General features: G+C 33.5%; 1 protein-coding gene across 5 annotated transcripts in view; it reads left to right on the forward strand.

Moving 5' to 3' along the window:
• Window positions 1-16,077, forward strand: part of SYT1 (synaptotagmin 1) — a 589,756-nt gene that overhangs the window by 112,660 nt on the left and 461,019 nt on the right. For all 5 annotated transcript variants that reach the window (XM_054443952.2, XM_054443953.2, XM_054443950.2 and 2 more), the window contains one exon: window positions 2,505-2,637. The gene's annotated coding sequence lies outside the window, so the exon portion shown is untranslated. The remainder of the gene's footprint in view (window positions 1-2,504; window positions 2,638-16,077) is intronic.

The following is a 16,077-nucleotide window of genomic DNA, read 5'->3' on the forward strand; positions in this document are numbered from 1 at the left end:
ACCCTCTCCTCAGATTGCAAGTTCTGCAGGACGAGGTCAGAGGAGGGGTGGAAGCAGTTGTTTCTCTCCTTGGCCAGTGTACTTTCACTGCTTTGCACCCTGCCTGGCATAGACTAGGCATTTAGAAAATTGTTCCTGAGAGAATTAAAGAATAAATTTCATAAAAAATGTCTTCGGTTTACAACGTGTAGTTTTATGCAACACTTGGCAAAGTGGGTTCTGGTGGGAGCTGGTAATATCCTTTAAACCACGGGACTGAGCAAATGATTCTAGTTGAATCTGTGTTATTTAATCTGTGTTTTTAAATCTGTGAGGCTCTTGCCCCAGACTCTGCTGGAAGTCTGCTGTGCTTGCTTGTAAGCTCGTAGTCCCAATGACAGATGGTTTTTAATCTTTGCTATTTGGCTTCTAGAATGGGTATGTATTACTAACTCATGTATTTTCTCTAACATGTAGAATCTGATTCTGGTGCCCATTCCCTCTGAAGAATAAGATACTTTCTGGGACTTGTAGCCATGGGAGAAAGGTTTAAAACACTTTCAGGGAGTTGAGGTGAAGCCACTTTATGCTTGGAATCACTGTTGAAAAAAATTCAATTATGAAAAATCACAAATGGGTAAAACCATTAAATAATCCCGGATAGCAATACCTCAGGGCATTATTGTTTAATCATCTCATGCTCAGTATTCTAAAGGACACGCACATACACAGCAAACAAACAGTGTTGGTGATGTTTTCTGTGTTTTTTAGAGTAAGAAATTAGAATTATTTTTGAGGATTGGAAGAATCTTTCCTCACTGACTAGCATATCCCAAATTTACACCATGACACTTACCAATTTATAAAAATATTTTATTTTATTTCCATATATGTCGCCCCAACTTTTTTAGAGGCATGAACCTATCTTTTCTCTTTTTTATCCCCAAGACCTGGCCAAAAAGAAAAAAAAAGTTTAAAATAGACAATTAACATTCATTAAATAAATCACAGATAGTAAAGAAGTATTAAAAGCAGCCTGAGCTGGAGTCAACTATTTCTTGTCTGTATCAGCCAGGCAAAATGTTGCTCAGAAGCCACTCAGGGAATAAAACTCTCTTGTGAAGAATCTGTTCCTTTAAACTAAGGACTTAAGTTTTCCCAAACCCTGTAAATTCCCATGTTTTTCTATATGGATTTATGCCAGAATGATTCCAATCCACTGGTTGGCAAAGAGAACGGTTTAATAACTGCAGAGGAAATATAAAATTCTATTCAGAATATAATGAAAGCTGTAGGGGATTATGTATTCATTTATCTTGTAGTAGGAAAACTCAAATCTTCAAATAACAGTGTTGCCATGTCAGCTTCCTCTGGAGAGTTGAAAACTAAACTGTAAAGACAGTAGAATGATGTGATTTGTATTGGAGTCACTGGAATCGACAAAACCTAAATTCTTTTTTATAATTTATTTCTTTCAATTAACAAATGACAAATTTTATAAACTAGTGGTATACAATATGATTTTAATGTATGTTCTACTATGCAAAGCCTCAATTCTTAATTGGTCTACAGGATTCAGCTGATAACGTGAATTCTGTCTACCTGTGTTTTTATATTTGTAAAAGAATTATGCTACTTTATAACTCAGTTTTTTAGAGATTCCACATTCAGAAATTATTACTTTCAACCATCAAATATGAGATAGTAGAAATATGGGGCAAAATTTTTTGCAGTTTTATATCAAAAAAGTAGATGAATGCAATAGGGAGTGCATTAAAGAGAACAGAAAAAATTTTTAAAAGAAAGAATGGGGAAAAAAGAAGAGAAAAAAATGTAAAAGAAAGGCGAGAGGAAGGGAACCCGAAAGGGAAAAGAAAGTGAGGAAGGAAGGGAATATTAAAGTATTTGATAGAGCTTCCCTACCACCCAGATGCTTTAGTATGTGCAGTATTTCAAAGTTCTTCCTAGGTAAATAGCAATGTCTTTCCTTTTTATTAGCACTGCTGCAGCTGCTGTTGCTCACAAAGAGATTCACAAATCAAAATAGACTCAGTTAGCTTTTCAATAATTCTGAAAAGGTAGGAGAACATTGCCAGAAAAGGATAGCACTCCAGTATCCTAACATAGAGTCTTGTTAGCAAAGCAAAGTGTGAATTGCTTAGATAATTCCTTGCTGTTGGTAATTCCACTGGGTGTCTTCTGTGGCAGCACAGGCTATTTCTCCTCTATAGACCGATGCCATTGAACAGAAGATGTCAGAATGATATGAAAAAGTTGCTCTTTCAAAATGTTTATTCTTCTAGATTTTTTTTAAATGTCAGCATGATTCATACCTATTGGTTCTTAGCCTGGAGCACCCAGCACAACCAGGAATTGAGGAAGCTAGAGCAGGATGTGAATAATGAATGGGCTGCATAAGCAGAAGTCTATACCCAGTCAATAAACAGAAGTCTATACCCAGTCAATGTGCAGAGTTGCAGGCTAGCATTTTCACAGATTCTTTCTATTATTCTCTCTCTCTCAAGGGAAAACAGGAAAACTAGCAAGAGCTAGCAAGAACTAGGAAGAGCTTGAACAAACGCCTGGACTCAGATTGGAAGACTGCTCATTTGTCTACTGCCTCATTCCTGGAAATTGCACTGGAACGGTCTGATTAAGGTATTTGGAAAAAACACATTTTTGACACATTTTGTTGATGATCAACCTCCTTTATCCATCCACATCTTTTTATATGTGGCGGCGGGGCTGGCGGGGGGAAGGGTAGTATTTGTGCTGAAGATTGAAGAACTGTACCTCTTTAAAAATCTTTGTGATATTAAGAGGAAATTAGTGTTTGTCACATCTTCTGAAATTATTACTATTATTAATGTTTTTGAAATGCTGGTTTCGTTGGTGGGGCACTGGCTCCTTGTATAACATGTTTGCTTTCTCCCAATGTCATTTTGTACTCTATCAAATCCAAAGTTGTCATGGTTCATTATCTGTAGATGATCTTGAGCAGTCTTGCATTCTAAAAGAATATGCCATGGCATCTGCCTCTGTGCTTTTGTGGCCTGCTGCACAGATATTTTAGCACTAATATTGGGTGAGGGGCTAGAGGGGAGAGCAGAATTTGTCTCAGACTGATGTTTCTTTGTACCATGCTGTGTCTCATTCTTTCATATATGGCTAATTCAACAGTGAAGTACATATATCACACTGTGACTATTACATATGTTAGAGTACATAATTGCGGTTGTAAAGTATCTGTTTGAATGTCTTAACTAACGAATTCCATCAAATTCAATTATCATTCTTAGACTCTTCATTAACCAATCAAATTACTCCTTTGGTCTAAGTCATTTCTAACACACTTTTATTAGGCATACACACAATTCTATGAAGTAAATGTGAGGTGATTAGATTATCTCATGATCTTTATTTGGAGTCCCATGCTACAGAAGTTTGGATTTCTAAAGAATAGCCTTTCACTTTACTTCCACTGTATACAGGAGAAATAGTGTTACAGTGTGAAGCTCCGTCTTTAAGACTCTGTTTTACTACTTCTATCTTAGACTCTCTTTTCCCTGAGGAAGTTTGCTACAGTGGGTCACCAATACAAAAATACATAGAAATATACCAACTATATATTCCTATAAAATTAACCTACTTATTAAGTAGATGTACCTATAGGCTTATGCTATACTGGATCATAATGTTTTTCACCTTTTAGGAATAAATTATTTCAGTACTACAACTTTCTCCTATCTCTTGGAGTAAGATACCACATTGCAGGATCACAGTTTTTATTGTTGAAACACTTTTTTCAAATTATCATTATTTCTTTACATGGATTTCTTTTTAAACAAAGTGATTCTGGAAATGCATATACCCAGTATTGATAGTACTTCAGTTTTCTAGGAAATAATTGCCACAGTACTAATTTATATTGGATATTTTAATCATTTTACAATGAAAGGCAGGTGCCTAATGTCCTTGCAGTATGATTCTTACCATACAGAACTTAAAATATTTCCATTTTATTCTCTTCTACATTAATGTCTTTTAGGAACATTTTCATCTTCTGTCCTACAACTATTATGAGAAACATCTCAAAATGTGGTCTAAAGCCAACCTACAAAAATATATGTTCTGAGGTCCATGCCAGACTTAAGTCAGAATCTTTGGGATTAGGCCCTAGGACCAGCATTTAAAATATACATATTAGGTGATTATAATGTACTCCAAAGTGTAATAACCACTGCTCTACAAAATGAGAGCAAGGAAACAACTGACAGAAAAGCATTGTAAAACTAGATGTATAACTGATATGAAAAATAAAAACACCAAAATCAAGTTAAATTTTAATTTTAATTTTTTTCTACATGTTTTCATTACTTGGCTGCACAAAGCATTCTAGGTTGTTTATTTCACTTTTAATATGAGTTTTAAATATCTTAAATTAAAATTTTAATATTTAGTGTTAATTAAGGATACGGATGTCTGTTATCTAAAAGCTTTTTCCAAGTTGCCAAATAATGAATGATATTTATAATGGTAAAAGATATTAAATTTATAATTTGTATAACTCATTAGTATTTTCATATTTGAATCTTTAGTTTTACAAAGCTTTGTAAATAACAAGTCTATCTTTAATATTTTATATATCTAATAAACACCACTTTTTAAAGAATTTCAACCTATCTTTTTGTTATGGTTTCCATTTAAATGAATTACATGAGTGTCTTACTTTCAGAAGATGCTTTATTAATACAACTAAATTGAATTCTTTGGGCTGAGATTTTTCCATTTTTTCATAAATGAATATTTCCATATTATCTAATCTTAATAAGAATATTTTCTCAGTGTGACAAGTAAGACATGTTTGCCAATTTAATATACCAAACTCTAAAGTAAGTATACATTCCAATGCGAGTTAGGGCACAAAGAACTGTCTTCTGAACCATGAAAAGACAGTGTCGTGATTACCTCAGGCACTGAAAGGCAGCAAAAATCTACATTAGTTCTAGTAGAAAGACTACAGAGAATGTTTGACCCATAAAATTAATTTTTGCTTCCTACATAGCTGACTCCATGGAGACAAGGTCTAAAAAGGGAAAATGGTCAAAATCTTAGGTTTGTAGGTTAACTTACTTTGTAAACTAAATATGTCCTGAAAAGACTGGAATAATTTAAATTGTTTCTACGTTCATAAGAATCATTTTATGTATGAAAAATCTTTTGTTTTCAGCTAGTTTTGAAGATTGTATTTAGATTATGGACAGACACTACTTTAATTGGGTTGTGTTTCAAAAGTTTCATTTAGAAGTTAGATATTTGGGACTCAAAACTTATTTTCAAATATAAAGAATACTATAAATGCTGTTTCATGCCCAGATTCAATTTTATGAAATCCACAACATTATAGTAAAATTACATAAGTTATAAAACTAGAAATTGAAGGGAAGAATCATTGAAAACAATACTATATGATCCTCAAAATTAAGCCAATTAGACCAAAAATATTACGTTATATATTTACTTTGAATATCAATGCTAAAGGAAAGTAAATTTGCTTACAAATAAATGAGAAATTAAAAGAGAGGGTAGGATATTTTTCTAAAACACAGAGAAAGTGGGGTTATAGCATGAACGGTGTTCCCCTGAGCAGGGGTGCAGAGGGAGATGGAGCGAGAGACGCTGGGTAGATTTAGAAAATGAAAGGCAAAAGGATCTCAAGCATGAGTGGCCAACAGCATTGAACTAGCTATTAAAAAGAAAATTCGCTCATAAATGGTATGTTTATAATCCAGAAGAACAGGTGTATTCAATGGTTTTTTGTTTTTGTTTTTGTTTGTTTTTTTGTTTCTTTGTTTTTTTTGAGATGGAGTTTTGCTCATGTTGCGCAGGCTGGAGTGCAATGGCATGATCCTGGCTCACTGCAACCTTCAACTCCCAGGTTCAAATGATTCTCCTGCCTCAGCCTCCTGAGTAGCTGGGATTACAGGCGTGAGCCACCACGCCCAGCTAATTTTGTACTTTTAATAGAGATGGGGTTTCTCCATGTTGGCCAGGCTGGTCAAAAACTCCTGACCTCAGGTGATCCACAACCTTGGCCTCCCAAAGTTCTGAGATTACAGGCGAGAGCCACCACGACCAGCCTTAATTCTTTTAAAATGAATAGGTAACTATGCTGTTACATATCCATTTAGAAAGCAGCTGTGTAGAGGAAATGGTAAGGAGAGATAGTGAGCAAGCATGCATTCTAACTCAGTGAGTGCCAACTAATGGAGTGAAGGGAGAGCTAATGAATCTTTGGCCTTCTACCAATGGCTTTTTCTCTGCGTGGATTAACTCCTTACTCAAGGTTTTATTGAGTTCCACTTTCTAAGGAATTCTACCCTTTGTTTCTTTCTGAAAATTCAGCATCAAGTGAACCAAATTTACCAATTTGCTGCCTTTGTGTGCACAGTTGTTCATTTAATTTATGAAATATTTATTGAATACCTACTATGTAGTCAGCACTATGCAAATTTTGTTACTTTTAGCCCAGACATTAGGACACAAAGAATATTTTGTTGTATTTGAATTTTAGTATCTTGTATTTTACCATTTCTCATTTATTTTCTGTTTCTTAAATTTGGATAGTTGAAGGGAACAGGTGGAATCCATGCCTAGGGACGGAGGGCTAGGAGTGTGGATAACCCAGAGAAGAAAGTGCAAAAAAAGGAGGTATCTGTCTTGTTCCTCTATTCTTCTGATTTTAAGGAGGTCTTAGCAGCCCTAAGTAGAGCCCCCATCACTTCCATTTAACCTTAAAAACAATTTTTAGAGATGGAAAAAATAGAACTATTTGCTCATGATAAAAATTCTACATTCAAATTGAAGACCTGCAATATATAGCTCTTTTTGAGCTGATATATCTCATGACTAGGCTAATCTATGGTATAAGAAGCAAGAAGTTAGAAAGGCATCCTGGAAAAATGGCCCATAATTCTTCATCAACTGTAATTTTCAGTGAAATAAAAGTATAAATCTCCATTACTAGTTAGATTGAAGTACAGAAGTTCATCATGTAAGTTTCTAAAATCCCTTTTAACTCTAGAAATTCTACTGGAGAGACAGGTGGGTAAGATTGGGAAAAAATAATGGTTCATCTTTTATTGAAGAAAGTTGTTTAGAGGAATTTTTCAATATCAAGCACCCCTCCTTTACGTTCCATTTTCAAGAAACAAGAGCAAAGGATGAGTTTTGGCAACATTGAAAGAAGTGTCTTATGGCAGAAATGGTCAATGCCTGTGTTGAGTTACCTGAATCTCTATTTGGCAGCTTCTGAAAGCTACTATAAAAACCTGGGCTTAAGAAGAGGATGATGGTATGGTCTCGCAGCCTTGTGTGAATTTTCTAAACGGTTTTGTTACCCCAAAGCGTAGAAGTGATACCTCAAAATTTATAACTGATGCTATATCATAGTTATACTCACATATAAACTTGCTTGATAATATTTCCTACACTTAAGTTTCCAATCAATCAATTTTTGTCTCCTACACCTCCCTGATCCAACAAATCTTATCCATCATGCAGCCTGAGTTCATACCTTTGTTTCTTCAATGATTTTATTAAGCATCTACAATGTCAGTTATTCTTCAAACCCTCTTGTCCAGGCCCCTGTCCTCATGGGGACTACCTTCTAGTAGAGAGGTAGACTATTAACAAGGAACAAATATATAAATAATAAGACCCACCAAAATTTTGTTTATTCACTAACTTTAATTGTATTTTTGTCTAAATTTTCTTCTTCCAAGTTTTTCTTTTCAGTCAGTAATCCTACTCTTCATTTTAGCCTACTTGATTCTTACTGTTTTCAACATTGCCCTCAAATTAATATAATCCACTATTTTAACTCTTTTAAGATTTTCCATCATCTTAAGTGAAAGGAACAAATAAATTCATAAATTTACATATTAGATAAGATGAATTGCCTGAGAAATTTAATCCATATAGCCAGACGTAAGTAATACCAGAGTGGCTCCAATGTGGCCATTATGGAATCAAATAACTCACAGCCCAAATCAAATACCTCACAGCCCAGGCCTCAAAGGCATCTTTTCTTATCATGAGATTTCTCTTAATTACATTTTCCAGTGATTAAGTGTCCCATTTCTACACATTGGAATGCATTTTCTGTATTAAATTGTCAATGATCATAAACTATCTGGCAAGAACTTATTCCAATTATCCTAACAACCTCCTCTAAGATCTCTAGCTTAACCATTCTACATTTACTATATGTACTTGGCACAAAGATGGTATAAAGGTTTAGCCCTAAATTGTTTATAAATTTTTCACACTATTCCAGCATATTAGAACAGGATAGTCATTTACATGTGTACACATATAAATGTCTGAATACACATCTTGAAAATGCAATAGGTTACATCTGATGATGGCTCAAGAAGAACTAAAAGAATAATCTTAAGGGAACATAAAAATTTCACGTTTGAAGTTATTGCTAAGAAGAATAGCGATGTAAGAGTTTAGATAACTGCAAAAGTAAAGAATCAAGGCAGTGTAAAGTTTCTATATCTTAGGGAACTTAACTAGCTGTTAAAAGGGCACCTCTCTGACATCATTAAAATTTCAAAAATTTGATACATAAAGATGTGCCAATAAAAAGTTTGGTCCTTAGCAATAATCAATTAATAATACTGTCCTTTTCATTCAGTGAATCCAAGAATAATAGTTTTCAGAACTAAATATTTACAACCACAGTTTCACCAAGATACAGAGAATATATATTGTATCGAGTATGCCTTTATCTAGGGCAAATCTTAGTAGCGTCTAGAGACAGACCAACCACCAAGACAAATTACCAAGATAATTATTAAGAAATTTGTATAAATCCTTTTATTCCATCTTAGATTTTAAAACTTCTCAAAACAATTACAGCCCTTACATACCTGTGATGGTTTTTAATTCCCTGGACAATTTATCAAGAAATTAAAAATTCAGAGCACCCTAGCAACACAGTGGTATATTTACCATTGCAATATGCCTACTTTGTTTTTTTTTTAATTTTTTTATTTTATTATTTTTATACTTTAAGTTTTAGGTTACATGTGCAGGGAAGGGAACATCACACTATTTTGTTTATTTTTTATGGCACAAATACCACAATGTATTTTATTTATTAACCTATTGGCTAAAGTATAATATACCTACAGAAAAGTGAATAAAAAATGCATTTTATATAGCATTATGAGATTTTTTCTCTTGCTTTTTGGTCATTGATCTTGTAAATTGTTATTTTTTAGTTGTTATGATGAGGATTTAATATCCAGAATATATAAAGAAATCCTACAACTCAACAACAAAAACCTAATGTGTCTATTTACAAATAAAAATTAGAAGTTAGTTTAGATAATTACAAATTAGAAAACAATGAAGAATAGAATTTAATTGAATGGAAAATATATTAAATATTTATATTCATGGAAGAAACACACATAAAGATGAATTATAATTTGCTATCAAATATACAGAAAATTAAATGGAGTTTTTGGTTCACAATAGCTGACAAGTTGACAATATGCTAATGTTAAAAATAAACATTATTCTAAGGTATTTAAATAGAAACATAACAAAAATAATTCTGGGTATGGTCACTTCGTTAGAGACTTGGGCTCAAATTTAGGTCCCACAATAGAAAGAGAATTAACAGGAAGGTGGAAAGAGCAACAAAACCGCAGTTATTTATAGTTTGTGACATAATCTTGTAAGAAAATAAGTTCAAGATGCTAAAATGAGAAAAAAGAAAGATGCATCAAGTGTGGAATTAAAGTAAATATATACCATTACAAGACACAATGTATACCGAGAACCAAAAAGAAACTTACTGAAATTGTAGGAAAGAACAACGAATGACATAATGCAATATTCTGAGAAGAGAATGTTGACATTTCTTCTTGATTTTTTTTAAAAGACAGCTATTTATCTTTTGTGAACAATCATAATACAGTTCTGTTTAACAATGAAGAACTACTCCACTGTATTACCTCCCAATTCTCATATATTTATAGATAAGTATTAAAACTGTACTTAGTATAATAAACCTAAATTTCTGAAATATGAACACTATCACAATTTTCTAGGTGATAAGTTATTATACGATTTTGTTATTTAGCTGTAAGCAAGGGAGAATCTAAGAAAGAAGAGCATATTCTTTCTAAAATGACTCCCCTTCAAGTTGGCAGTTGAATACATAGAATAATCAGACTAATCATTTGGGGTTAGTGGTTGTTTTTATGTTACATAGAAGGAGAAATGACCACTATCTGATGACATCCAGGAAAGTGCCTCTCTGGGGACAGAATTGTCACCCTGATCACCATTGCTCATGAACCCCCTTCATGTTAATGGGCACATTCCAAGTAGAAGACATGATAATAAATTCTTTATGTTCTTTTAGGACTGTTAATTCTAAAAATTTGGGGACTTCTTATATACTGCTGGTTAAATTCTGAGTATAAATGTAAGGAAATTCTGTTTCATAGTTTAGTGTCTTGAATAGAACTTTATAAATTGGTTTATGATCAGTATGCTTCAAGTTGATTTTGGGTACCAAATGTTCCCTTTATTTAATCTATTTAAATCAACAAAAGAAGCAATTTCAAACAGTATTCATCCAATAAACTGTAGTTAGGAAAATGTTCATTAATCTATTTTTATTTACCAACAACTTTGTCCTTTTCTTTAGAAAAGCACTTTGAAGGAGGGAAAAATAAAAACAGAAGGAAAGAGAAATTATATACCACTATAAAAGTTATATGCAGTTTTGCCTGCTTTTTATGTAACCTAGTATTCAAAACTTATCAGGTTTTATCAGATTCCATTATGTTATGAACACACAGGCCAGTATTTCCCCACCAGTTTCTTCTAACTAGGAAGTACATTCAAACTGAAAATCTAAATTTGTGTTTTGCTACGAAAGAAATGTCGCTGGTGAATAGTGAAGATGATTTATGTGCCTAAAGCTGACCTTATAAAAATAATCTCTGTGTTCATCATAATTTTATTGCTATGTAACAGTTGTTCCATTTTCTTTTTGTATATCTCTGATAAACCATTAGTTTGTAGATCTCTGATGCCTTAGAACACATGACAGTTTAAAAACATCTATTGTGTTTTCCCCCAAATTCTTTTATTAGTCAGTAGTTTTTTTTGATGAAACAGTGACAACAATTTCTTTCATGGTTACAATTTTTGCAGTGTTTTAGCTAACATATTTTACTAACTGAAAATTATCCTTGCCTTTTATTTACACTTCAGAAGTTAAAAATAAATATATTTATTAATTAACAATTATATCTCCAAAACAAAGATTATTTGGTTTCTAATGCTAGCCATTCTTGTTTATATTTAATGAAATTCACATTTCTCCTGACAGGGGAAAAGTGTTTTTCCACATTAAGAAAGGCTTTTCATTCATGTCCTGAAACTACATATTTTTGTTCTGGAATATAAATCATCTATTTATTTGATATGTATGTTGAAATTTAGTTTGTGAAACAGAATATGTATCTATTTGTATGTCCCTCTATAATAGAATTCTGGACTGTGATGAGCTGTTCTCCATATACATGAAGGATTAGATACATACCTTTCTTCTTTCCAAAAATGTCATCAGTATTGTCAGTCTCAGAAAACAGGTGGAAAATTGCCTCAGTGTTTCTGATATCTCTTATTAAAGATAGTCACGATGCAGAACTGAGAAATACTAAAGTTTTATGAAGCATGACTATGAAATAATAAAACTTTCTTTTAATAAAGGGCTCATATCCAATAAAGGGCTTATATCTGAATGAATACTGTCCTTCACTATGGTCACCTTAAATTTCAGATGCTTCCATCGTTCAAAACATTCCGCTATTTGTTTGCAACTTTTAGAGCCAGTTTATGCACCAGGAAGCAGTCTTTGACAAACACCACTGTGAAGGCATTATATCATTATGATCAGTACAAATGAGGAGGCACCCTTTCTAAGCATGAGGAACATTTCTTTTAATGAGTCTGTGTCCTCTCCAAAAGAAATATGCATTCATAAAGTACACTTTAATTCAAAATGGTGTGTGTTTTCTAGACAAAAAGATACATCTCTCACAAAGGAGAAGTACTCTGAGGCTGATGGGCTCATGAGGTCACATGTTGGCTAAAAGACCTCATAGGCTATGCCCAGAACATTAGTTAGACATTTTCAAGATGTGGGGGAAAAAAAGACAAATAAAGTTTCAGGCTGAATCAAAGAGACTGTTTTTTTACTCAGCTCTTGTTATATTTTATAGTTACATTCTTATCCCAGACAGGATATAAGGTCCTTTCAAGAACCCATGAGGCTACACATGACCTTCCCCTGCTACCTCTCTTTACTGGAATATAAAACCTTACTTGAGCCTACGGTACTCTACATACATAGTTACCATTTGCTATTTACTTTACATTAGGGATATATAAAATAAACCCTAAAAAGCCAGCCTATACTAAGCTCAGATGGGTTCACTGGTGAATTTTACTCAACATTTAAAGAAGAGATATTACTAGTTCTCTACAATCCCTTCCGGAAGATAGAAGCAGAGGTAATACATCCTAACTCATTCTGTGAGGACAGAATTACATGAATATCAAAACCACACAAAGGCAATACAAGAAAAGAATACTATAGACCAGTATCTCTCATGAATATAGAGGCAAAACTCCTCAACAAAAGCCAGCCCATAAACCATCATGCCAGGTGAAAAGGTAATGGGACTGTGGAGTGATGTTCTGCTTTCCATTACAAACCATTTATTTATTCAACCAATATTTACTTTTGTGAGGTTGATTCTATGTGGTCAAGAAATCAAACTTGTCATCTCTCTCATTTAGTCAGTCACTTATTAATTCACTCACTGAACAAACATTTTTTTCAAAATGTACAATGCGTTAGGCATTATACCTGGTGCTGGGGGATACAATAGTGAGCAAAACAGGCCAAATCCCTGCCATCATGGTTTTTACATTATATTGGAGAAACAGACAATAAATGAGATATTAAACAAATAAACAGTAAAGAAGATAAACATATCTATGTTATATACTATGTTATCTTTATATCAATAAATCAAGATACATAGATATATATCTTGTTTATTATCTATTTCTCCAATATAATGTAAGATATATAGTAAGATTTATATTATATATAATAAATATTATATATATATAATGTAAAGTATGCTAATGATATATGCCAAGAAGAAAACAAGAACTTAACATGTGCATGGGGTGAAATTTACATAGATTGTTCAGAAATGGCCTCATTGAGAAAATGACTTTGTGTAAAATCCCAAAGGCAATGAAGAAAAGCGTCTTGATAATGTTTCCTGGAAGAGCATTGCAGACATAAAGAACAAGACACAACAACAGAGGCTGGTGTAGAGTGAGGGAGGAAATATGCTTGGAGATGTGAAGTCAGAGATTTAGGTGGAAATCAAATCATGCAGAGCCTTGTGAGAAATGACATGGAGTTTTGATTTTCGGCCAAATGTAATGAACAGCCATTGGAGGGTTTTCAATAGGAAAATGCTGTAAAATGATTGACTATTGTAAAAAATTTATTACAGTTTCTGTATAGAAGACAATATTTAGATGTCAAGAGTACAGGCAGATAGAACAATAGGAAGTTATTGCAGTACTCCAGGTGAGGCAGCTACCAGAGTTGGTAATTTTGATTAGACTTATGGCTGTACACTACTGAGAAGTTAATAGACTTGAGATATGTTTTAAAAGTAGAACCTATATGACTTGTTGATGAATTGAATATGGAAAATAAGAGAGAAGGAATCATCAAAATAATTACCCTAGAGTTTTTCCTTGAACACTTTGGTGAAGCCATTTATTCTGATGGGGAAGACTCCAACAGAAACGGGTAGGGGAGGAGAAAACAAATTTTGTTTTTATATGTTAGGTTTGAGGTCATCTTTGGACTTCTAAGAGAAGCCAGTAAGGCAGTTAAAATATAGGAGGCTGGACCTCAGGGAAAAAGACTGGAATGAAGATATCAAATTAGAATTTGTATGAAGTAAGATACTCTCAATAGCAAATTAAAGAACACCTTAATAAAATTTACTTAAATATTATTAATATTTGTTATGTTACTTTATTATATCTATTTATTAAATCCAACTCTAGAGAGTACCAAGGTTTATTCAGTAGATAATTAATATCAAAACCCCGGGTCAGCCTCTCTGGGAGTCTCCGGGCGTATCCCCCGTGTTTCCAGACTTTGTGCAGCATCTCAAGCATCATATCCTCCCATGACAACAGAGGAAGGCAGAGTCACTGCAAGGAGAACATGCAGGAGAAAGGGGTTCTTTTTAAAGTTAGCTCTCTCTTCTGACTGGGGAGAAGACAGAAAATATCTTCCAGAAAACTACCAATGGATTTCCCTAATGTCTTCCTCCAGAGCTACAGCAAATGCCCATCCCTATACCATCCTTTGCAAAAGGGAAGTGTATTATCTAAAATTGAGAGGACAAGTATGAGTTATTACTTGTGACTGAAGTTCCATCATCAAAGAAAAAGCTAGGACATGTTGGGAAGGTAACCTTCCATGTCTGCTACAGGAGACCTTCTCTTATAGATTGTATTTAAAATCAGGACCAGATGATGTCCCCAAAAATACACCCACTGTGCACTCAAGATATCTTCATCCTCTCTGTATAAAACTCTATATGGCTACTGGAAGAAACAGATTATATCAGCCTGATAAGGGGATAGACAGACCTGTTGAATCATAAATATAACAAGCAGAAATAATAGAAGAAGAGCTTAGAACATTCACAGGAAAGTAGAAGAAACTGAATTTCAGAAAATAAGTTTCTGGGTTTTTGTACCACAGTTGAGGGATTGTGGGTGGTATTTGAACATGAGCTAGTGCACTCGAATGTCTTAGGTGCCTGTGAATCCTGCTGTTCACCAGCAGCGTCTGTGAGAGGGCTTAATAGGTATTAATTGTTCATTTGTTTCTGAGACTCTCCAATATACCACGTGTTGTGCCTGGAGCAAATAAAAGGCAGGCCTCTATCCTCTACAAGTTCATAATCTCTGATGGTGATCTAGGTAAATAAGTAATATATTAAATATTTTGCCATAACTCTCCTATTATTGTAATTTTTTCTGACTTTAAAAACTATAACCCAAGCAATCTATTGACATTTAAACCACGACTATCTGGTTTACACTGTCTTTCCAGACATTTACTTTGTTCTATTTGTTCTATTATAGAAAAGACAATGCGAGTTGATATCTGCATGTGTTTTTAAGTACAAATTCTTATCTGTATCTGCCATATCACACAATATTCTGAGAAGTCCAAAATTTAGGTTCTTTCTTAAATTTAATTATCTGGTACTTTCCTACAACAGTGTGTCTCCTATTGACATTTCAAATTTCATTTTGTTCACATATCTTGTGTTTGTGTCTCCTTGATATGGATAACAATAGCTGGTGTAAGAGCTTATCTGCTTTTGATTCTGAAAATGTAATAAAGAAAGAAAATGCAAAGTAACAGCCACATGTGTTGGTTATTCAACAACCATCCAACTTCTGTATGAAACTAATTTGGGGGAAATACGGTATGCACGCTGCAGCTCAAGCTCACTTGTGTCAAAGAGAAATACGAAAGGCAAGGGATGGTGCTGCTTTGACAAATACATGAAGGAATAAAGTACTGAAATAAAACAAGTGAATGTGGCCTTATGAGAATCTTTGTTTTACTTATAAGGCACAGCAGTTTCACGAATGCAACCTTGCTTAATATATTACTGTTTTTACTTCAAAACAACAGCATTTGTATTCTTACCTAACAATTTATGAATACAAATGACATGAAAATCATGAGATACTTTTACTCTTTATTTTGATTTTTATTCCATTTACTCCACTTGAATATATATCCTAAGTAATCATCAAAATTAAATGAATATTTGAGGGAAAATATAACATTAAAAGAACCCCTAAGAAGTTATGTAGTTCTTGCCTGATTCTAGGCAAATTTGTAATATGTAAGGATCTTCTAAAGAA

Source organism: Pongo pygmaeus, chromosome 10, assembly GCF_028885625.2.
Source record: "Pongo pygmaeus isolate AG05252 chromosome 10, NHGRI_mPonPyg2-v2.0_pri, whole genome shotgun sequence".
Classification (NCBI taxonomy): Eukaryota; Metazoa; Chordata; class Mammalia; order Primates; family Hominidae; genus Pongo; species Pongo pygmaeus.